The 24,005-nt window shown below is 41.3% G+C and overlaps 1 pseudogene; it reads right to left on the bottom strand.

The window, feature by feature from the left end:
- Window positions 1–415: 415 nt before the first annotated feature.
- Window positions 416–790, bottom strand: LOC115462167 (annotated as a pseudogene).
- Between the last annotated feature and the right edge of the window lie 23,215 nt (window positions 791–24,005).

Here is a 24,005-nt window from a genome sequence, read left to right as displayed (position 1 = left end):
ATTTAACTGGCCAGAAATGACTCCTGACTGGTTAAATTACATTTTTAGCGGCACTTAACTGGTTAGTGCTGTTGAAAATGACCAGTTAGTGCTTAAAGCAACACTGGCTATTTTGAGGGTGCTCCGGGGTGGAGTCAATGGGGATGCCGATATTTAGCACTTAAACAGCCAAGGTCACCACATAAATAGGACCGCATAAAAGTCCTATCTTTATGTGGTGCCCCATAGCTGGTTAAGTGTTGAATATTGCACTTAAGTGGCTATGGGGCACCGGAAACCCAATGTTGAAGCCCGGATGTGGCCTCACAGTGAATTTCCAGGAAAAAAGCAGGCGGCGGTCATCAAAAAGCTAAGCAACGCCGGCTGAATATTGACCCCATACTCTGAGTTTCTTTTGTCTTCTGTCACCTTCTGTTCAAACAAAACAAAACAAAAAAATAACCCCTCCTTCTCGTTCTTGCTTCAGCTGCATGTACCTCTGATGACTTTAAATCGAAAACAGTGGCATTCTGTATAACAGGCATTATTTCTCCATCTGCCTTGCACACTTTCACAGTCATTGCTTGACCATATTCAAGTGCAATCTGTGAATTCATTTGCGCAAACATAATCTGGAGAGGTAAATCACAAAGCAAAGCACTATTATTGCCAGGTTTTCCTGAAATATGTCCACAGCTTCTGCATGTAGCAGCTCATCCTCCTCCTCCTCTGCTTCCTGCTCTTCCTTAGTGAGTGTTGCCTCTTCTTTCACTCCTGGATTCTCAGGCAGTTCAGCAGTTGTTTTATCCATTCTCTGAGTACCTAGGGCCTGTACAGTCGTGGTAGCATGCGATTGTGACCCGATGAATGAAAAGGTACCAAAAGTAAGGTTACAAATAACAGAGATAAAGGCTATAAAAGTTTGAGGGGCAACTTTCAGGTCAGTAGATTGGGACTGTGCAATTTGTTTTTTTCACAACTTTGATGATTTTCATGTTCTATAACCTAAAAAACTGCAGCTACCTAAAGTGAGGTATGTGATTTCTGGGGTTAGCTACTTTTTTTTATTGATAAATATTTCCATTTCTTAAAGATGTAATTAGTCCATATCTCAGGCTGTAATTTTGCAGAATCATGCAGTTGATACTCCTTTATCTTGTGTTATTTATCTTGTGTTATTTCTGTGAAGAAACAGTGTGTTTTAAGCCTGTAAAATGTATTGGATATTTTCCGGCCTTAATTATGTCCTGAAGCGTATTTCTCCTATTTGGCCAGCAGGTGGTGTTTCTTTGCTCTTTTCTCTAGTTTAACATTTCTCTGTTTATTTCTCTGTTTATTACCCTCCTCTCACCTACCAACACCCATCCTGTTAGAATATCAATGAAATGCTTTGATGTCCCCATGCATACCCCCACCCTCCCACTCTGTCAGACTGTCAAAGTAATGCTTTGATGTTTCTCTTATATATACTATTTGCTAACACATTTGCTTATTTCCAATCTGACAAAGAAGGGCAACCTTCGAAAGCTAATCAAGAAATGTATTAAGTTATGTCCAATAAAAAAGGTATCATCTTATTTTCTTTTCCATGTTTTATTTTGTTTGATTTCTATTGATAACCTCTAGTTTAACACAAATAGGAAGCAAGATGCAGTATATTTTTAAAGTGTTGTGTTCTGGGCTATGATTGGCCTGGAGTTTGAAGGTAACTAGCAGTTACTAGTTGTGAGTTCAGTCTTATTCAGGGAGAAATGAGTGACAGATCTCTTTGCTGAGGCTCAGTGAACAGTTATATGTCTTGCTCTTCCCAGGTACTTTTTAGAAAGTGAATAAATGTTTAGTTAGTGTTATATAGTTGATCCATATTTCAGTTACCTGTTATTATTTGCTGATTGCACATTTTTTGTTCATTATTAAATTTGTAAAACAATGAACAATTTTCAGTTTATTGCCTCTTTGTCTGGACTGATAAAAACTCCTGGTGGTTTGTGTGTTGGGTCTGTGAGCGCTTTCTGGGAACTGTGGGACCACTTGGGGTATGGCCCCAGCAACCGAGAAATCACTGGGGATAATTGGAGAGCGGAAGACTCGCCCAAAGGCGGTTAGGACCCAGTCAGTAGGGAGGAAGGTGCTAATGTAGAGCACAAGCGACAGATGCAGGCAGACCTCAGCTGTACTGGGGATAGTCCCTCTTCGTGGCCGCGGGGTAACTCTAGACGGGTGGCTAGGCATTTATTGACAGTCACATACTGTACTTTTTTGCTCAGCAGGTCACAGTTTACCCTGCCTCTTGATGCTGGTGCATTTCCTATGAAAGGACCTCTAATGGAAAAGATTAGAGATGAATAAAAGATATCAGATGATCAAGCTCTCTCTTTTGCGGATTCATCAATTTCATTGTGTTACCGCTGCATGAGAAGTTATAATTACAGTAAAAAAAGAAGGGCAGGCCAACAACAGAATATCCCATATTAAAACCTTCTATACATAATTTAGTGTAATGTATGTTACTGCAATTTGCAATCACTGTTCTCCTTGAATTTACTATATTACTGAGATAAAGGACATCTGCTTTCTTGGTGTTACAAACCTAAGTTGTGCAGAAATCCCAGTTATAATACTTATAACTTTGCTGGGTGATTAGTGCTGACTTGAACAATAGTGTTTCCATACTAAGCATTACAGCATTTTAGATTATTATTGTAGGATACAGAGCTCTATGCAGCAAAACTTGCACAAAGCCAAATCTTGCATGGGCTTTCAAAAAAATGTTTTATCAGGTCCATTAAAAAGCCACCTGAATAACAGAAAAAGATATAGCATGTTTGTGGCATGTTCACATGGGTTTCATGCACAGAAACCTGAGTATGTAGCTTACCGAGGAGTCCTTTTACTAAGCTGTGGTAAAAAGTGGCCTGCAGTAGTGTGGTCACATGTTTTTGGCGCACGCTGGGCCACTTTTTACTGTGGCTGGTAAAAAAAGGCTTTTTTAAATGGGGACAGTAAATGGCTGTGTGTTAAAATTAAAAGTAGTGGGCAGCTTATTTACTGCCTGAGCCCTTATCAGCACCTATTGACCTAGCGGTAAGGGCTCACGTGGTACTCATGCAGCGTGCGCCAATGTGGCCGCACTGCCGATTACCACCAGGAATGCCCCCCATGGTTGAAAATAGAAAAATGTTTTTTACCGTAGGAAACAGTGCACGCCAACTTCAAAATTACCGCCGGGTGGGCGCACTAAATGGCCATTAGTGTCGATTTGGCATGTGCTGCATGCATGGTAGCCCTACTGCTTCTTTGTAAAAGAGTCCCTGAGAGTGTGCTAAATTGCATGAGCACACTAGACAGATCATGTTTAGTTCTGTTTTTTTTCTTTTTGATCCATCTTTCTGATTCCAAGGTATATACATTTAAGTCTGGAATATGGGGTACAGACATTTGAAAGAAAATGCTTATCTTTGAGTCATATACTTTCTGTCTCCTCCTCCCTCCCATTAGACCTATGCAATTTTTTTATAACAGACCTCATGGATTGTCTCCCAGTTGCTGCCCCTGTCAAGATCCTAGAGTCCAAATGAGGCAGGAGTAATTCTTCAGTCGCTTCTGCCCTATTGATTCCAAAATGGTGTGGGTCAGCATTTGCCATAGACCAGTACCATTTAGGGGTGAATTTTATATAAGATGCCAAAAATAGTGCTATTCTATAAGCCATGCTTAAAGTTAGGCTTGGTTTATATAATAGCACTTACACCTAGGAATCGTACCTAACTTTAGGCATGATCATTTCCACCAACTGAAACGTGGTGCAAATATACGCACTTAAATTTGGCATGTATTTCCCCCTCTTATTCTATAACAATGCATATAAATGCTAGGAATGCCCCTGTTCCACCCATGACCATTCCTTTTCTGCACTCTCTTTTTTTTTTACACATGCATAAAATTTAGGCATGGATCCCACATCTATATTTCTATGCGTAAATTCCAATAAAATCAATTAGTTCTAATAATTGCTTGTTAAAAAGCTATTTGGCTCATTATTCAATTAAAGTGTGGAGTGGAGTGGAGTGGAGGAGTGGCCTAGTGGTTAGAGTGGTGGACTTTGGTCCTGGGGAACTGAGGAACTGAATTCAATTCCCACTTCAAGCACAGGCAGCTCCTTGTGACTCTGGGCAAGTCATTTAACCCTCCATTGCCCCATGAAAGCCACATTGAGCCTGTCATGAGTGGGAAAGCACGTGGGAAAAATGTAACAAAAAAATAAAAGATGCAATTGGACATGTGCCCAAATTTGTGCATGCAATTTTTGGCAACTTTTATAGAATTAAGGGGGTTAAAGCACTGCATCAGTAGGATATGACTACATGGGAAATACTTCTGCCTCATTTGGACCCCAGGAACCTTGGAAAGGTGAAGAGGGGAATGCAAGAAAAGGAAAATGGAGGGAAAGGCCTGAGATATATGCATAGGGAAGATGTGGAAGAGCTAGTACACTGCAAATGAGAATAGGCTCTCTTTAGATCTGCAGTCAAAAATTTAAGGGGTATAATTGTATAATCTAACAATGCAAAAATATGTATCTCTGATTTTGAAAAAAAATCCATTTCGTTCTCAGAAAACTTAGAGACATCAAAAATATTTTTCTGTAAAATAATTTAGAGTGTTTGTTCAGTAATTTGTACTATCTAGATCTGATTATTGCAATCTTGTTTTAACTGGATGCATTTTAAAAGTGTTTTGTTTTTCGCTTGAACCATTGCTCTTTTTTTTTCTCCTGATTGACCTGTGAAGGGACCTTTTTTTTGCTTTGTTTTGTAAAGCTCATATTAAAATAGTATTTCCATTAGCCAGACTGGTTTTCAGGATATCCACAATGAATATGTATGAGATGGATTTGCATGCAATGGAGGCAGTACCTGAACATCCATCTAATGCATATTCAACATTGTTATTCTACAAACCAGACTAGCCAGACCAGGGGTGTATCTGGACTCTGGCAGTAGGGGGGGCCATTGCCAGACCCCCCCGCCACCAATGACTCTCTCTCTACCCCTCCTGCCGCCAACCCTCCCCCGCGGCCGTTGCTTACCTTTGCTGGCGGGGGACCCCAACCCCCGCCAGCCGAGGTCTGCTTCCACCTGCTGCTGCCTTTAAAAATATTTCTTCGGCTGGCGGGGGACCCCAACCCCCGCCAGCCGACCCAAGGTCTTTAAAGTTCTTCTTTGTCCTCCGTCACTGGCCGTGCTGCTGTTGAAAGCTGTTGAATCCAGTTCTGAGTCTGACGTCGCAGCACGTTGTACGTGCAGGAGCGTCTTGCAAGTACAACGTGCTGCGATGTCAGACTCCGAACTGAATTCAACAGCTTTCAACAGCAGCATGGCCATGGAGGACGAAGAAGAACTTTAAAGACCTCGGGTCGGCTGGCGGGGGTTGGGGTCCCCCGCCAGCTGAAGAAATATTTTTAAAGGCAGTGGCAGGTGGAAGCGGACCTCCACCAGCAAAGGTAAGCAACGGCAGCGGGGGAGGGTTGATGGCGGGAGGGGGGTCCAGGGCGAAATCTGCAGGGGCCCAGGCCCCTGTGGTCCCACACAGATACGCCCCTGAGCCGGACAGTACTGTAAGATCAGCTTGAGAAACACTGTTTTAAATGAATTCTAGTGCAGTGGTTCTCAATCTAGTCCTCAAGACATACCCAACCAGTCAGGTTTTCAGGGAATCTACAATAAATATGCATGAGGAAGACAGTGCATGCAAATTTGTCTGATACATTTTCATTATGGCTATCCTGAAAGCCCAACCGACTGGGTGTGTTCCAAGGCCTGGCATAACAACCACAGGTCTATGGAGATAGCCAGGAATTTGCATGTTTTCTTGGCCTATAAAGTGCCTGGTACACACAGTCTGATAATTCACCTTGTCCTGTGCTTCCAAAAGCCACGCGGGCAACATTGCAAAATAGAGAAATCTCTTTTTCATGTTTAAGGGTGTCTTTTACTAAAGATTAGCTCCGGTTATCTGCAGCAGGGCCCATTTTGTTCCTATGAGCCTTGCTGCAGATAACTTGAGCTAATCTTTAGTAAAAGACCCCCCTAAGTCTTGTTGTGGCAGAAGTAATTTCTAGAAGTAGAATAGCACTGTACCTGCGTCTTGCCACTAAGCAGGCACCTGACCTTGAAGAATATGCTTCAATACTTTTCTTAGGCTAATTCACAGTTCTCAGCAAGCACACTGATGTTGAGCAGGGCACACTTATCCCAGAGCTGGTAAGTCAGGCACTGTAACCTGTCTTCTGGCTGCCTCAGCACGTATTCAGTGCATGCTGATTCCTAGCTGAAGGCACAGTCCCGAGCACAGAGTGGACAGCCAGGCCCCGCCTCTGACAGAGTGGTCTGTGAGGTTGCAGTACCATGTAAGCCAGCTTCTGCTGCACAGTAACCAGTTCACTACAAGCATGCCTTGCTAAACAGCCTATTTGTTTCTTCACAGAAGAATTAAGTGGCCTCACTGAACAACAGCCCATTTTCTATAAACTGTTAGGATGTTAGCTGTTCAAGGAAGCCCTTTTCATCTCTGATTGCGGCAGTGGGGTTTTTTTTTTCATCCCACTTTGGGGAAAAGCAAGTTCCAAGGCATCCTGTGAATTTATACACACTGTGGTAGCAGTTTTCTGTGTGAGGCTTGTCTTCTTTCAGTGGCAAGTGTGGGAATTATCTTGCTGCTTAAAATGAGCAGCTGTCGGAGACGGTGTAAACAGGAATTAATGAAGTTTGCTCACTACCTATTCAGGTTCATCACAGGTTCCCTTCAAGCAGGTAAGAACAGCTTTGGTCTGTGCTGTCATAATGTGAGATGGTCAAGTTCCAGTTGTCATGCTGAAAACCTTGGTTTCATAACTCGGTGTCGGTAGGTTATTTGTTTAACTAATTATTGGTAATGCAGTATCTTAAGCTTCCATGTGTACAATGAACTACAGACTCAGGTTTGCTCGTTCTGATTTACATATATGTGTAATTGTAGTGCTTGAAAGCTTGTCTTGGTATTCAATGTAATCTGCTATGTACATATTCATGGAACATGTGTTTTGCCAAGTTTTAAGCAACATCAGGGGAAAAGTGTGTAACATATGCTCCCTCTTTAATTGGTTTATTCTGAACAGTGGGCAGAATATGTAACTGTTGGTATTTTGGCTACAGGGCTGTGATACGATCAGTCTGGTGTTTATTTGGTCAGTTTTTAATTAGGTCCTGTTAGGTGAATGGGCTCTCTGAAAATATATGCAATGCTTAGATGGATAGGAGGCAAGTTGAAAACATATACAATTTGCCCTCAGGTTCATTTTCACTGTGCTCCAAACTGCAAAAGGTGACTACACTAAGTGCTGTTGAAAAGAGCAGGAAATATTATTGCAATAATCCACTATTATTATTTGGCGGACTAATGGCAGCTGCTGACGCTTCTCCTCACAGTTCCAGGAACAACTAAATATTTTAACCCATGAAACATTTGCCCAGCACCAAGCATATAATAGAGCTATTCGTGCCTTACAGTGCATGTGATCCATTCTGTATCCGGTTATTATTCAATCATTTCTGTGCGCTTTAGTTTATTTATCCAAACTTGGCATGCTTTCAGTTAAAACATCATTTCAAGAAAATAATATCTTGATACTTTGACACAGTAATTAAGAACGCAGTCTTTTTGTCAGATTTTTTATTCAGTGCTTCCAGAAATAGAAGAGTTGAAACCCCTTCCCCAACCTTAGCTGTGCCCACTGTTATAAACCTAGGTATATATTCTGAACCTGATCTGAATACCATGCAGATAGTGCAATGAAACATGTAGACCATGAAACGAGGACAATTATAAACTAGAGTCAGAGAAGAATTTAATCATAAGTATCTGTACCGCACTGGCCCCAGTAAATTGTTCTCTGTAGATAAAGCATATATCAGTAGGCTTCAAGTAAGAACAAAACTACAGAACACAAATATAAATGATATAAATATTAACAAACAAGCTATTAAAGCCAGCAGCTTATGTTGCTAGACTGAAATATTGTTAAATGCCTGCTCAAAGAAATGTTTAAATTTTTTATGAAACCTACGATCATCTTTTTCCCACCTGAATACTCTGGCTGCAGTCTCATTGCTGAAATGTCCCATCTGTATGTCTCTTTAAATAAAGAACCTTTACAGATGAAACAGCTAGGAATGTCTTTCCAGATGAATGGGGACAGAACATATAGGGGGTCTTTTACTAAGACGCGCTGGCGTTTTTAGCGCGCATTAAAAATAGGCACACGCTAAACACTAAAGACACCAATGTATTCCTATGTTTTTAACGTGCGCTAAAAACGCCAGTGTGCCTTAGTAAAAGACTCCCATAATCATCATAAAATATGTATTTCATTTTAAATTCAGAAGCATATAAATGTACAAATGTGTTTTAAAATAAAAAAAAAAGGAAAAGTGAATTAAAAGTAAGACCAAAATAGAAGCAGTGGATTGATAATCTGAAGGAATTGAGTTAACAATAAATAAATTAATTAAATAAATACTGCTGCTGTTCTTTGTTCCTTAATCAGTACAGGTAAGGTTCTATAACTGAGGATGAAGACGTGATAATGCAACCTTACAGTCACTGTGGGCTTTTAGAATCAGTGTTTCAGGTGGATAGCACTATGTAATATCTTTGCTGAGAGACCAGTCACAGAAAGAGTAGAATCAATAGTAAGATTTGCTTTCACTGATAATATTAAATACAGTTAATCCATATTGGAAAAGAAAAAAGATCTATACCTCGCTACAAGTAGAGCAGTGGAAATGTGATAAAACCTGCTTGGGGAGAAAACAATTGATCATTCATTCATTCATTTAAATCTCCTAGCTTGGACTTATAGGAAAAGTTAACAGCCATATGCAGAGTGAGACATGGGATAGAATTTTGAATTTCAAAGGGGGAAAAGTTCAGATACTGAGGGGTCCTTTTACTAAGGTGCACTGAAAAATGGCCTGCGCTGGTGTAGATGCGTGTATTGGACGTGCGCAGGTCCATTTTTCAGCGCACCTGCAAAAAAGTCCCTTTTTGGTCAAAAATGGATGTGCAGCAAAATAAAAATTGGTGCACGTCCATTTTGGGCCTGAGACCTTATTTCACCTATTGACTTAGCGGTAAGGTCTCACTCGTTAACCAGACAGCAATGGTCTACACGCATAGAATGATTACTGCCCAGTTTTTTCCATGCTCCAGAAAATAAAAATTATTTTCCAGCACACATAGTGGATGTGCGTAAAAATCAAAATTACCGCCAGGCCATGTGATAGCCGGGCTGTAACTCTGAATTGATGTGCGATGGGCACTTGTAGGTGCCTATGCAGCTTAGTAAAAGGCAAGGGCATAGCTACTATAGGGCCATGGGGGCCTGGGCCCCCACAGATTTGGCCCTGGACCCCTCTGCCGACGACTCTCTTAACCCCCCCTCCCGCCACTAACCCGCCGTCAACCTGCCGTCGCCGTCTGTTACCTTTGCTGGCGGGGGACCCCAACCCCCGCCAGCTGAAGTCTTCTTCCTTCGTTTGGTTTCTGAGTCTGATGTCCTGCACATACACAATGTGTACTCAAACTCATAGAAACAGAATGCGACTCAGAAACCACATGAAGGAAGAAGACCGGCTGGCAGGGGTTGGGGTCCCCCACCAGCAAAGGTAGATGCCGGTGCCGGCGGGCGGGGGGTCGAGAGGGTCATCGGCGGTGGGGGGGGGGTCAAAGTTGTTGGAGGTGATGCTGGCGGTGGGGGGGGGGGGTGTCAGCAATGGTGGGGGAATGTCGGCAATGGCGGGCAGGCGGTGTCAGCAATGGTGGCGGCGGGGGTGTGTGTCGGCAATGGCGCCGGGAGGGGGATGTCAGCGACGCCAGGGGATGTTAAAATGTGCCCCCTCACCTCGTCTTTGGACCCCCCCCCCCCCCCCCGCCGAAGTCTGGCTGTGCCCCTGGTAAAAGGGCCCCTGAATTCCTTGAATTGACACTTATCTCTAGCTGAGCTGTATTCGTACCCAGGAGGAATGACATGAACGTCATGCTAAAGAAAATACTGGCAAGGAAAGTTGAAATTATGTAAGCATCTGATAGGGCAGACTGTCAGAGTACAGTATACTGGATTCATTGAAAGACTAGATCTTGCTTGACACATTCAGTTTATACTTGAATTACATTCACTTCATGAACACTGATCCTCTTGCAAAGCTCCAGGTTGTTCATTTATTTAAGAGTTTTTGTCATCTTTCTTACCAGAATAGTTTGGTCAGTTTTGATAAGGGGAGCATCTTTTCCCGGATTAAAACCAGCAATAATCATTTCGCAGCAGCTGCCTGTGCAGTGGCAATTACTTGTAGTTTCATGAAAATGATTCTGTTTTCTTTACATTCTTTTTTTTTTTAATAAAGAACTGCAATATAGCATGAAATGTATCAAAAACTCATTGAAAACTACATATGGTTGATGAAGATTCAATAATCATATTTATTTTCATTAGGTCTTGAAATGTGAGTCAAAAAGATTTTACTGGAAAGATTTGCTTTCACAGATGAACCTAGGTCAGACTTGATATGTTTGCTTTTATTGTAATGGTTGAAAATTGTGCTGCACAGTTGATTCCAGTAATTTGAAATTGTTTGTCAAAGTAAGATAGAAACAGAGAAATGTATAGGCAGATAAAGACCATATTGCCTACCCAGTCTGCCCGTCCATGCCATCTACCCTCCCTTTCACTCCCTTAGAGATCCTAGGTAATTGTCCCAAACTCTCTTGAATTCAGATACTGTTTTCATCTCCACCATTACCACCGGGAAGTGTTCCACGAATCACCACCCTTTCCGTGAAGAAGTATTTCCTCAGGTTAATTCTGAGTCTATCCCCCTTTTCCTTCATCCTATGCCCCCTCATTCCAGAGCTTGCTTTCAATTGAAAGACACTCACCTCCTTTATGCTGCATAGGTATTTAAATGTCTCTATCATATCTCCCCTCTCCTGCCTTTCTTCCAAAGTATATATATTGAGATCTGTCCCCATACACTTTATTATGATGACCACCGACCATTTTAGTAGCTGCCCTCTGGACTGACTCCACCCTGTTTATATCTTTGTGAAGATATGGTTTCCAGAATTGTGCACAATATTCTAAATGAGGTCTCACCAGAGTCTTACACAGGGGCATCATCACCTCCTTTTTCCTATTGGCCATTCCTCTGTCTATGCACCCAAGCACCCTTCTAGCTTTCGCCGTCAACTTTTCTATCTGTTTGGCCACCTTAAGGTCATCATATACGATCACACCCAACTCCCACTCCTCTTTCACCCCCCCCCCCTAAACTGTACCATTCCCTTGGATTTTTGCAGTCCAAATGCATGACCCTGCATTTTTTTGCATTAAATCTTAGCTGTCAAATTCCAGACCATTCCTCTAGTTTTGCTAAGTCCTTCCTCATGTTATTCACACATAAGGGGTGTCTACCCTATTGCAGATTTTGGTATCATCTGCAAAGAGGCAAAATATAGCTGAAAGCCAGACAGTCCTTCAGCTATATTGCTTACAAAAATGTTTTAAAAAACTGGCCCAAGAACAAAACTTTGTAGAACACCACTGGCAACATCCTTTTCCTCAGAATGAGCTCCATTTACTACTAACTTCTGTTGCCTTCCCCTCAACCAGTTCCTAACCCAGTCAGTGACTTTAGGGCCCATACCGAGGGCACTCAGTTTATTTATTAGTTGCGGAACCATGTCAACGGCTTTGCTAAAATCTAAATGTGCCACACATAGCACTATCCCTTGATCAGTCACTCTATGGTCACCTAGTCAAACAAATTAATCAGATTTGTCTGACAAGACCTGCCTCTAGTGAAACCATGTTGTCTTGGGTCAAAAACTATACAGTTATCTGTCTTAAAAAGCATTTCCGTTATTTTACTTACCACAGAAGTGAGACTTACCAGCCTGTAGTTTCCAACCTCTTCCTTAGTTCTACTTTTGTGGAGAGGGACCACACCTGCTCTTCTTCAGTCCTCCAGGACCACTCCTGACTGTAGAGAAGCATTGGAAAGATCAGCCAACGGAACCACTAGAACTTCCCTAAGTTCATTCAGTACCCTTGATGTATGCCATCTGTCCTCTTTGCTTTGCCACCTTTAGTTTAGCCAGCTCCTCACGAACATAGTCCTCTGAAAATTGACTACCATCCTTCCATTCCTATTTGTGTTTGTCTTCTGTGGTCTTGCTTCTGGCCCTTCAGATGAACACAGAACAGAAATATGTTAAGCAATTCTGCCTTATCTTTATCAGCTTCTATGTATTCCTTCCCTTCACCTGTGAATCTCACAATCCCACTTTTGCACTTCCTTCTATCACTAACATCTAAAAAAAAGGTCTTGTTCCCCCCCATTTTACCATATTGGCTATTTTTTCCTCTATTTGCATCTTTGCTTTCCTGACTACTCTACCTGCTTCTCTTAGCTTTTCCAGGTATTGTTGCCTGTCTTCCTCTTTCTGTGATCTCTTGTAGTTTATAAAAGCTAACCTCTATTTCCTTACCTTTTCAGCTACTGCTTTTGAGAACCAAAGTGGCCTCCTTTTCCTTTTATTTACTTTCCTTACAAAAGGTTTTTTGCCTTTACAATAGCTCCTTTCTCTTGTGTCCACTGCTTTTCAACTTCTTCCAGATGTTCCCATCCAGACAACAATTCCTTGAGGTAACCCCTCCCCATCTGAACAAGCTAGGTTTTATGAAGTCTAGAACCTTCACTTTTGAATGAACCCCTCCATACCTATCTTAATATTAAACCACACCATCTGATGATCAGTGGATGCCATATGATCAACTACTATAACGTCAGAAACACTCTCCCCATTAGTAAGCAGTAAGTCCAGTTTGGCCCCCATCCCATGTGGGTTCCATTACCAACTACTGGAATAGTTTTCCCTGTAGAGAATCCAGGATCTCACTGCTTCTAAAAGACCCTGCAGTAGGTATATCCCAATCAACATCTGGCATATTAAATTCACCTGTTAGTAGATGGTGTGAATAACATGAATGGAGGAGTAGCCTAATGGTTAGTGCTGTGGCCTGAGAACCTGGGGAACTGGGTTGAATTCCCACTGCAGCTCCTTGTGACTTTGGGCAAGTCACTTAACCCTCCATTGCCCCAGGTACAAAATAAGTACCTATAGATAAATATGTAAACCACTTTGGTTGTAACCACAGAAAGTCCCGTCACTCACCTTCCTACTTCCCCTTTCACAGCTATATTTTGAACGTCTTTAATTAAATCTCTGTCCATTTCTTCTGTCTGTGAAGGAGGCCTGTGTATCACACCAATGTATATACATTATCTTTAACATATAATGCCACTCTCCCTCTCTACATAGCAGTTCTTAATCGTGAGTACATATGTACTGTATCTAAGCATTGCAAATAGCATGATAGGCTGGTGTTCAATAGTTTGCAAATTTCATGCCCTAATTTCAGTTTTCCACATGTCTTTTTTCTATGTGAATCTAGATGGAAATAAGTCTGGTAGAAAAACAGTGCAGAGTTTAGCTGCTGAGTTTTTCAAACTGAGGTTTAGTGTGTGTGTGGGGGGGGAGGGGGTTCTGAAAAAAAATAAGATTTTGCTAAGCTAATTTTGCATATATTTTTGCTATATGCTAAAAGTTAGAGGTGCTTTGCATGACTTGCATAGCAGGTGCTCATTAATTATTAATTTGAATAAAACTTTACACATAGAACTGTATATATACAATTGTATTAATTGAAAATACACATTGATTTATAAAGTCTGCAGTGTGCTAAAATGCCAAATAGCAATGCTATTGCAAATGATACATGGTATTTATCATTTTAGCATGCAAAGCAGCATTTGCACATTTTCATGCTAGTTCGTGTATCTATTTCATTAACATGTCACCTCCAGAAAATTATTTTTCAGATGCCTCTGGTCGTCTATCTCAAAATGTGTTCATTTTTCAGCTTCTGTAATAATTTACTTTCAGTGACCTATGAAGATTTTGGCTTGGTTGGTTGCTCAAGTCTTTGTGCTAGCAGTGGAAGACAAGTGAAGTTTTATGTAGAAAGATACCTTGTTTAGGAAAATAAGAGGCTGATGCACTAAACTGTGAATGGCTTGGCAAATGCCACAGCATGAAAAAATGGAAATGGCATGCCCAACTATGTTTGTTTGTTGTAATGCATGTAATTTGCCAATTTTCAGCTCAGAATTTTGCAATTGGGAATCTGTTTGCAAAATTTATATAAAATCGCTAATGAGTTGAACAGTCAGTCCAAAGGACTCATTGGCAATTTTGGCAGAATGAAGTGTGGGCAGCACTATTAAGCAGAAGTAAAATATCACATTTTAACACAGCACAATTTACCATATGAATCACCAAGCTGCAGTCAATGATCTCCCTCACCCTGTGAAGCCCCCCCCCCCCCAAAAAAAAAATAAATTGGTACTTTTACTGTAAACGGTCATACCACAAGGCATCACTAGGGTTCAAGTGGCATCATTTTTAATTGGTGCTACCGGAGCAGAAGCATCCAGGATTCACTTACGTCTCCTACTAACTCTCAGGGAGACCCTTGGTAAGTGACATATTCCATTTATATGTTATGGAGATGTGGCTTTTTACCTTTTTAGATGCATCTCAATGTTAATAACTGAGTTAATTTCACTTACAGTACAAAATATTTCAAATAGGCCACTATTTACATTTGAAAGCTCTGTGATTTGAAAATCACATGATATTCAAAGTCTTTAGGGGGGAAGTTATCAATGTGGGCTATCATTGAGATGAGTTATTTTGCCACAAGTCATGCTATTTTAACACATGGTCTCCTTACACAAAATGAGATCCTGTGCTAAAATAGTCATGTTGATAGTTCCCCTCCCCCTTTAAGCTCCTACAGTGGCCTATTTGAAAATTTACTAGGGCCGAGTACCTAAAGTAATACTCAAAATGTAACTAATCTCCTAAATTTAGGGGCATAAAGTATGGGTGGCAACAGGGGTGAATTTAGGGCAGTGATTTTCAGTCATAGGCTCAGAAGTCTAGGCTTAAAGTTATAAGCTTAACCTTTAAGGTCTATATTAAGATGCACTGTGAACTGAACACGTGGACTCCTAAGTTGACCGAAAATAGGTCACAAATTTAGAAGTCTTACATAGGAGTGAAGCTCGGGCTTTTTTTTTTTTAAATAAAATGTATTTTGTGCTATAAAGCAATATACATTGTGCTATAATAGTTATCAAATTGGGCTACTGTTAATATGTGTTATTTTACCACCATCTAATGCTACTTTAGTACAGGTCCCATTCTATGCAATGAGACTTACTTACTAATAAGTGGGTTAACAGCAAAATAGCACATTTTAATGGTAGCCCACATTGATAACTACACTGCCAAATTGGTAACTAAGCAGCCAAATTTGTATGGCTACTGTTATTACTAAGCTGCCAAATTTGAAAGTGCTTTCAAATGTAAAGCCTACTTTGTTATTTTTGAGATAATTAAATAGATTATTGTATAGCACTTCTACTCATCAAAGAAGTGAAAGACTGTGTTGAATACAGTAAAATTTTAAAGAACAGTTCTTTAAATGGTCATGACAAATTTACCACTATTTCAATACTGACTACTAGTCACATTGCAGCCTCTTTGGCATAATGTATTAGGACTTGTTGAAGTCTCTCAGCTGTAAATTAATCACAGTTTAAAAGAAGGGTAAGTTGTCCTTAATGTGGATGCTTTGGAAGCTTCATGAATTATTGCAGATCAACTTGTTGTAAATGAATATGCATGAAAAAAAGATAAAAAAACTTATTCTCGAGCATGTCCTTAGTGGGAATTTTAATAAAAAAGGGAGAGGCAGATATGGACAATGATAGATCTATGTGTAACGATGTGTAACATCATTAAAAAAAGGGCTGGAATTCTACCGTTTAGAAAACAAGTGCATAAAGAACTATTGTACTTGAATGTAATTCACAAGATTATAAGCACTGACATACTGGGACAGACCAAAGGTCCATCAAGTTCAGTATCCTGTTTCCAACAGTTGACAATCTAGGTCACAAGTACCTGATGAGATCCTAGAAGAGTAAAACAAATTTATGCTGCTTATCCAAGAAATAAGAAGTGGATTTTTCCAAGTCCATCTTAATAATGGATTATGGACTTTTATTTTAGAAATTATCCAAACCTTTTTAAACCCTGCTAAGCTAACTGTTTTACTACATTCTCTGGCAACAAATTCCACAGATTATTTACACATTGAGTGAAGAAATATTTTCTACATTTTTTAAAACATTTACTCTTAGTAGCTTCATTTCGTGCCCCCTAGTCCTAGTATTTTTGGAAAGAGTAAACAAGTTATTCATGTCTACCCGTTCCACTCCACTCAGTATTTTATAGACCTCTATCATATCTCCCCTAAGCTGTATATTTTCAAAGCTGAAGAAACCTAGCTGCTTTCCCCTTTAGTTATAGGTAATTCATCCTATCCCCTTTTGTCATCCTTCTCTGTACCTTTTCTAATTCCGCAATATCTCTTTTGAGATGCATGACCAGAATTGCACACAGTATTCAAGGTGCAGTCGCAAAGGCATTATAACATTCTCATTTTTATTTTCCATTCCTTTCCAACTTTCCAAATAATTCCTAACATTCTATTTGCTTTCTTTGTCACAGCTGCACACTGAGCAGAGGGTTTCAGCATATCATCAACAATGACACCTAGATTCTTTTCCTGGGCATTGACTCCTTCCTACCTTGCATCACATAGCTATAGTCCGTGTTCTTCTTTTCCAAAGGCATCACTTTGCACTTGTTCACATTAAACGTTATCTGCCATTTGGATGCCCAGTTTCCCAGTCTCATAAGGTCCTCTTACAATTTTTCACAGTTTCCTTTCCATTTAACAACTTTGAATAACTTTGTGCCATCAACAAATTTGATTACCTCACTAGTTACTCCCAAAATAGACTCCTGGGGAACCCCAGTATCTACCCCTCTCTATTTAGAATACATTTAACCCTACTCTCTAATTCTATTTTTTAATCAGCTTTTCATCAACAATAGGGTATTACCTTCTATACCATGACCTTCAGATTTCTTCAGGAGTCTTTCATGAAGTGCTTTGTCAAAAATGCCTTTTGATAATCCAGATATACAGTATTGACTGGCTTACCTTTATCCATATGTTTATTTAGCCCCTCAAAGAAATGTAATAGATTGGTGAGGTAAGATTTCCAATGACTAAATCCATGGTGGCTTTCAGGCTCATTTTCGAAAGAGATGGACACCCAAAAAGTGACATTTTGGCATTTGGACGTCCATTTCACAGAAACGTCCAAATCTGTATAATCAAAACCACATTTTGGACATCTTTCTCAAAAGTCCATCGGAAGGACCTCCAAATTTTAAGGGGGGTGTATCGGGGGCGTGTTCAAAGTAGGACTTGGGCATTCCTAAGACTTGGACATCTTTGAGCCATAATGGAACATAGCAAAAACGTCCAGCACTAAAACTTGGATGTTTTGAGCTAGTCCTGTTTTTTCTTATGAATAAGGCACAAAAAGATGCCCCAAATGACCAGATGACCACTGGAGGGAATCAGGGATGACCTCTCCTTACTCCTCCAGTGGTCACTAACCCCCCTACCACCACCAAAAAGTGTATTGAAGAACATTACTTGCCAGCCTCTATGCCAGCCTCAAATGTCATACTCAGGTCCATGATAGCAGCATGCAGGTCCCTGGAGTAGTTTAGTGCACTTCAGACAGGTGGATCCAGGCCCATCCCCAACTACCTGTTACACTTGTGCAGGAAACTGTGAGCCCTCCAAAACCCACCAGAAATCCACTGTACCCACATATAGCTGCCCCCTTCACCCTTAAGGGCTATGGTAGTGGTGTACAGTTGGGGGTAGTGGGGGGGCTCAGTACACAAGTTAAGGGAGCTGTGTACCTGGGAGCATTTTATGAAGTCCACTGCAGTGCCCCCTAGGGTGCCCAATTGCTGTCCTGGCATGTCAGGGGCACCAGTCTACTAGAGAAATTGAAAGCATTTGCTGTGTACCATTCCATGTGCTGGATCTGAAGCAAATTACTGCTAAGTGAATTCTGATTTTTTTAAATCTTATTTTATTGTGGTTATAAAGTTGCTTTCTACTTTGATGAAACTGTTATAATTTATTGGGAATATTTAGATTTATTTACATAAAGAAAGCTATATTCCAAAGGAATTTGAAAAGTTTAATCTTGAAAATTCCTTGAGCAGACTCTACCATTCATTCTGCTCAAACCCTAGAGAGCTTGCATTGTAACAGCAGTTAGCTGACTCACAGGGACTTACATAACCCCACCCACCCCAGGGTTTTCCACTCATTTATAGACAAGACAAAACTCATTAAATTTGCTCCTCAATCATACACAGGCAAACTTACAGAGTATTCACCCCAACATAGTACACCTGTTCATACCCATTTCAGCCAAACAGGATGACTTTTATTCTCTGTAACAATTGTGGTGCTTTAATTTTAAGGCCAATCATCTGGAGATTTAAGTCTTGTCCTATCTGCCTTCAGATATCTAGTTTAAAACAGGAGCTCAGTAAAGTAAAGCAGGGATTGGATGCTCTTAAAGCAGCTTCTAGGACTGCACAGAATCATAACTTCTCACCACTGCCTCAAAGAATAAAACCACTTAAGAATAGATGGTTCACAGTAGGCTCAGGCAGACTTCGTTATGTGACATACAAGCATCCGCCCTCACAAGTGTTGCCCCTACAGAATTTTTTTGCTCCATTACAGCACAGTGATGATCCTGAAAATAGAACTGAGGCAGAAGAGAAAGAAATTAAGTTGAAACACAAGGATATGAAGGGACCCAAAGAGAATGATGATCACAGTGATTATCCTGATAATAGAACTGAGGCAGAAGAGAAACATATGAAGTTGAAAAAAAAAGGATATGAAGGGACCCAAAGAGAAAAGACACACCCAAATCACAAATGTTGAAGCACATAACAGGAAATGTAGATGGAAAGCGATGACCACAAATGCTCGCAGTCTAAGCAATAAAGTTCATGATCTTCAAGCCCTGATGTTGGAGGCAGACTTAGACGTTGTTGCAATCACAGAGACGTGGCTCAATGGTTCCCACGAATGGGATGCAAACATACCAGGCTATAATCCATTTAGGAAGAATAGAGAGGGGCGTAAAGGTGGAGGAGTAGCTCTATATGTGAGAAATGATATCACGGCAACTGAAATGACAGGCACCTGGGGAAAGGAAGAAGCGATATGGATAACCTTAAAAAGAGATGATAGAACCTCTGTCCACGTGGGTGTTGTCTATAGACCTCCGACACAATTGGAAGAATTAGATAAAGACCTGATCGCAGATATTCAAAAGTTGGGAAAGAAGAGAGAGGTGCTGTTGCTGGGAGATTTCAATCTGCCGGATGTAGATTGGAAGGTTCCGTCTGCGGAATTGGAAAAAAGTAGAGAGATTGTGGGTGCTTTCCAAAGTGCTCTGCTCAGACAAATGGTCATGGAACCCACGAGGGAGGGAGCGACGCTGGATCTGGTGCTCACAAATGGGGATAGCGTGTCAAATGTCCGAGTGGGAGCCCACCTGGGCGGCAGTGACCATCAAATGGTTTGGTTTGATATGACGGCTGAAGAGGAGGGCGGCCACTCAAAACTCAAAGTCCTGGATTTCAAGCATGCTGACTTTAGCAAAATGGAGGAATACCTAAGGAAGGAGTTGACGGGCTGGGAGGACGTACGAGAGGTGGAAGGACAGTGGTCCAGGCTGAAGGAAGCTATAAATAGGGCCACAAACCTTTATGTAAGGAAAGTAAATAAAAGCAAGAGAAAAAGGAAACCGATATGGTTCTCCAAGCAAGTGGCTGAGAAAATAAAGGCTAAAGAGTTGGCGTTCCAGAGATACAGAAAAACTCAAGATGAGGAACACGGGGAGGAATATCGGAGGAAACTGAAAGAAGCCAAGAAAGAGATACGTCTGGCGAAAGCGCAAGCGGAAGAACAAATGGCTAGAAATGTAAGGAGGGGTGACAAAAATTTCTTCAGGTATATTAGTGAAAGGAGAGTGACTAAAAAGGGAATTGTGAGACTAAAAGATACTGCAAACCGCTATGTAGATAATGATGAAGAAAAGGCAAATTTGCTAAATAGATACTTTTGTTCTGTTTTTACTGAAGAAAATCCGGGAGAAGGACCGCGATGGTCTGGCAAAAGTTAATTTGAGAATGGAGTGGATATAGCACCGTTCACAGAAGAGAGTGTCTATGAACAACTTGAAAAGCTAAAGGTGGACAAAGCCATGGGACCTGATGGGATCCACCCCAGGATATTGAGGGAGCTCAGAGAGGTTCTGGCGGGTCCTCTTAAAGATTTGTTTAATAAATCCTTAGAAACGTGAGAGGTTCCGAGGGATTGGAGAACGGCGGAAGTGGTCCCTCTTCACAAAAGTGGTGATAGGGAAGAAACTGGAAACTACAGGCCAGAAAGCCTCACTTCTATTATTGGAAAAGTAATGGAAGCGATGCTGAAGGAAAGGATAGTGAATTTCCTGGAAGAAAATGAGCTGCAAGATCCGAGACAACATGGTTTTACCAAACGGAAATTGTGCCAAACGAATCTCATTGAATTCTTTGATTGGGTGACCGGAGAATTGAACCGTGGACGTGCTATAGATGTAATCTACTTAGGCTTCAGTAAGGCTTTTGACACGGTTCCCCACAGGAGGCTCTTAAATAAACTGGATGGGCTGAAGTGGTAAACTGGATTAGGAACTGGTTGATGGACTGGCGCCAGAGGGTGGTGGTGAATGGAGTTCGCTCGGAGGAGGGAAAGGTGAGTAGTGGAGTGCCTCAGGGATCGGTGCTGGGGCCAATTCTGTTCAATATATTTGTGAGTGACATTGCCGAAGGGTTAGAAGGTAAAGTTTGCCTATTTGCGGATGATACTAAGATTTGTAACACAGTGGACACCCCGGACGGAGTGGAAAACATGAAAAAGGATCTGAAAAAGCTAGAAGAATGGTCTAAGGTTTGGCAATTAAAATTCAATGCGAAAAATGCAAAGTGATGCACTTAGGGAGTAGAAATCCACGGGAGGCATATGTGTTAGGCAGGGAGAGTCTGCTAGGTACAGACGGGGAGAGGGATCTTGGGGTGATAGTATCTGAGGATCTGAAGGCGACGAAACAGTGTGACAAGGCGGTGGCCATAGCTAGAAGGTTGCTAGGCTGTATAGGGAGAGGCGTGACCAGCAGAAGAAAAGAGGTGTTGATGCCCCTGTACAAGTCGTTGGTGAGGCCCCACCTGGACTATTGTGTTCAGTTTTGGAGACCGTATCTTGCTAAGGATGTAAAAAGAATTGAAGCGGTGCAAAGAAAAGCTACGAGGATGGTATGGGATTTACGTTACAAGACGTATGAGGAGAGACTTGCTGACCTGGACATGTATACCCTGGAGGAAAGGAGAAACAGAGGTGATATGATACAGACGTTCAAATATTTGAAAGGTATTAATCCGCAAACGAACCTTTTCCGGAGATGGGAAGGCGGTAGAACGAGAGGGCATGAAATGAGATTGAAGGGGGGCAGACTTAAGAAAAATGTCAGAAAGTATTTTTTCACGGAGAGGGTGGTGGATGCTTGGAATGCCCTCCCGCGGGAGGTGGTGGAGAGGAAAACGGTAACGGAATTCAAACATGCGTGGGATAAACATAAAGGAATCCTGTTCAGAAGGAAGGGATCCTCAGGAGCTTAGCCTTGAATGGGTGGCAGAGACGGTTGTGAGGCGGGGCTAGTGCTGGGCAGACTTATACGGTCTGTGCCAGGGCTGGTGGTTGGGAGGCGGGGATAGTGCTGGGTAGACTTATACGGTCTGTGCCAGAGCCGGTGGTGGGAGGCGGGGCTGGTGGTTGGGAGGCGGGGATAGTACTGGGCGGACTTATACGGTCTGTGCCCTGAAAAAGACAGGTACAAATCAAGGTAAGGTATACACAAAAAACTAGCACATATGAGTTTATCTTGTTGGGCAGACTGGATGGACCGTGCAGGTCTTTTTCTGCCATCATCTACTATGTTACTATGTAAAAATGCTGTCTCCTCCCACGACCCAATGGCTTGCCTTTGGACGTTTTAGACTTGGTTGTCTTTTTTTCGAAAATGGCTGAAAATCAAAGACGTCCAAATCAAAGACGTCCAAAATATCCATGGTATTTTCAAACATAAAAGATAGACATCCATCTTTTTCGAAAATGACCTACTTCCTGCTTCGGCACCACATTGAGTCACCGAATCACGTGGTGCCAGTAGGCAGGAGTGAGAACGTCCGGGCCCCAGGGGCAGATGCCAGCACCATTGGGAGCATCAGAGAGCCCATGCAAATCTCACTGAGGAGAAAGAAACAGCACGAACTTCGCTGCAGAGAAAATCCCGATTCCCGGAGTCCTCTGAACTTCAGTCTGACAAGCCTGAGAGCATTGAATTTAAATACAGAGAACTGACAGATCCACCTTCACCACAGGTAACACCATTTATTCCTGCCTAGGGAATTTAACCAGCCTGGCTCCTGCCATAAACAAAGTGTTAATGACCTTCATGCAGATCCACAGTGATTTCCCCTTCATGGTACTTAATAATTCCACGGTGCCTCAATTTCATTATACATGTAAGATAAAAATATGTTGACTACCCTGGTTAAGGCACCACATTGAGTCACCGATAACTCTTAGGAGAGGAGTATTTAGATGCTCGTTTTTAAAAAAATATATATATCTCATATATATTATTTTTGAAGAGAGGAGACCAGAGAGATTTGTTTCCTGTTATTTCCCTTGGAACAAACATTCTAAACTACATCATTCAAGGTTATAAAGACCCCTGAAGCAGGCCATTGTGCCGAAACACGGCCGTGTCGGGTCGCTGTTTATGCACATGTAATTTTTTAAGTGAATTTTTTAAGTGAATAAATATAAAACAGTTGGTATCCTCATCCATTCTCCTCACTTTTTTGTTTCATCGACTACCCTGGTTCTCATAAAGTAAATCTGACTTCTCAATCTTTAATTCACAGTAGCACAGGAGGGCAGAGTTTGGACTTGCTAATATTTAGGAAATGTTACAGTTCTGTATCACACTAGGTATGAATCATCTGCTTCTTGAATTCTAACATGTTTTTCTAATTCATGTGACATAATTTAACAATTGCTTCCATATTACTTCTTAAAGCATAAAGGCATCTGTCTATGTCAGTGGGGTGGGGAAAGAGATCTGTTTTTGCTTAAACAATTTGCTTAGGACACTTAAAAAGAAGTTGATGAAATCTGAAATTGTTATAAATATATATTATTTAGAAATTAACACAATAACCACAAGACTGACCCTTTAGGGCTCATTTTCAAAGCACTTAGACACACAAAGGTTACTGTGGTACTTTGTATGTCTAAGTGCTTTGGAAATGAGCCCCATAATATATATCTTATCTAATCGAAAACACTATGCCACTATTTTCTCACATTAACATATAATGATGTACAAATGCCAGAGCTTTGCTTAAAGAAGACCATCAGAGTCAAACTTAGCAGATGATTGAGGGCTTTGGGGATGGGGCAGGGACAGGGACAGAGTCCATGGGGACGGGGTGGGGGACAGACACAGGGTCTGTGAGAGCTCACGGAGATGGGGCAGTGTTGGGGACAAACTTTGTCCCCGTGTCATTCTCTATCTACTAACTACTACTAACTAGCATTTCTAAAGCGCTACTAGGGTTACGCAGCGCTGTACAATTTAAACATAGGACAGTCCCTGCTCAAAGAGCTTACAATCTAAAAGACAAGAAAACAATCTAAAGACAAGTGAACAATCTAGAGGACGAGTGAACAGTTAGTCTGATAGGGTGGATAGATTGGGGTATTTTATATATCTCGAGTGGTTAGG

Source organism: Microcaecilia unicolor, chromosome 2 (genome assembly GCF_901765095.1).
Source record: "Microcaecilia unicolor chromosome 2, aMicUni1.1, whole genome shotgun sequence".
NCBI classification, from domain to species: Eukaryota; Metazoa; Chordata; class Amphibia; order Gymnophiona; family Siphonopidae; genus Microcaecilia; species Microcaecilia unicolor.
This window is presented reverse-complemented; position numbering and strand designations above follow the sequence as displayed.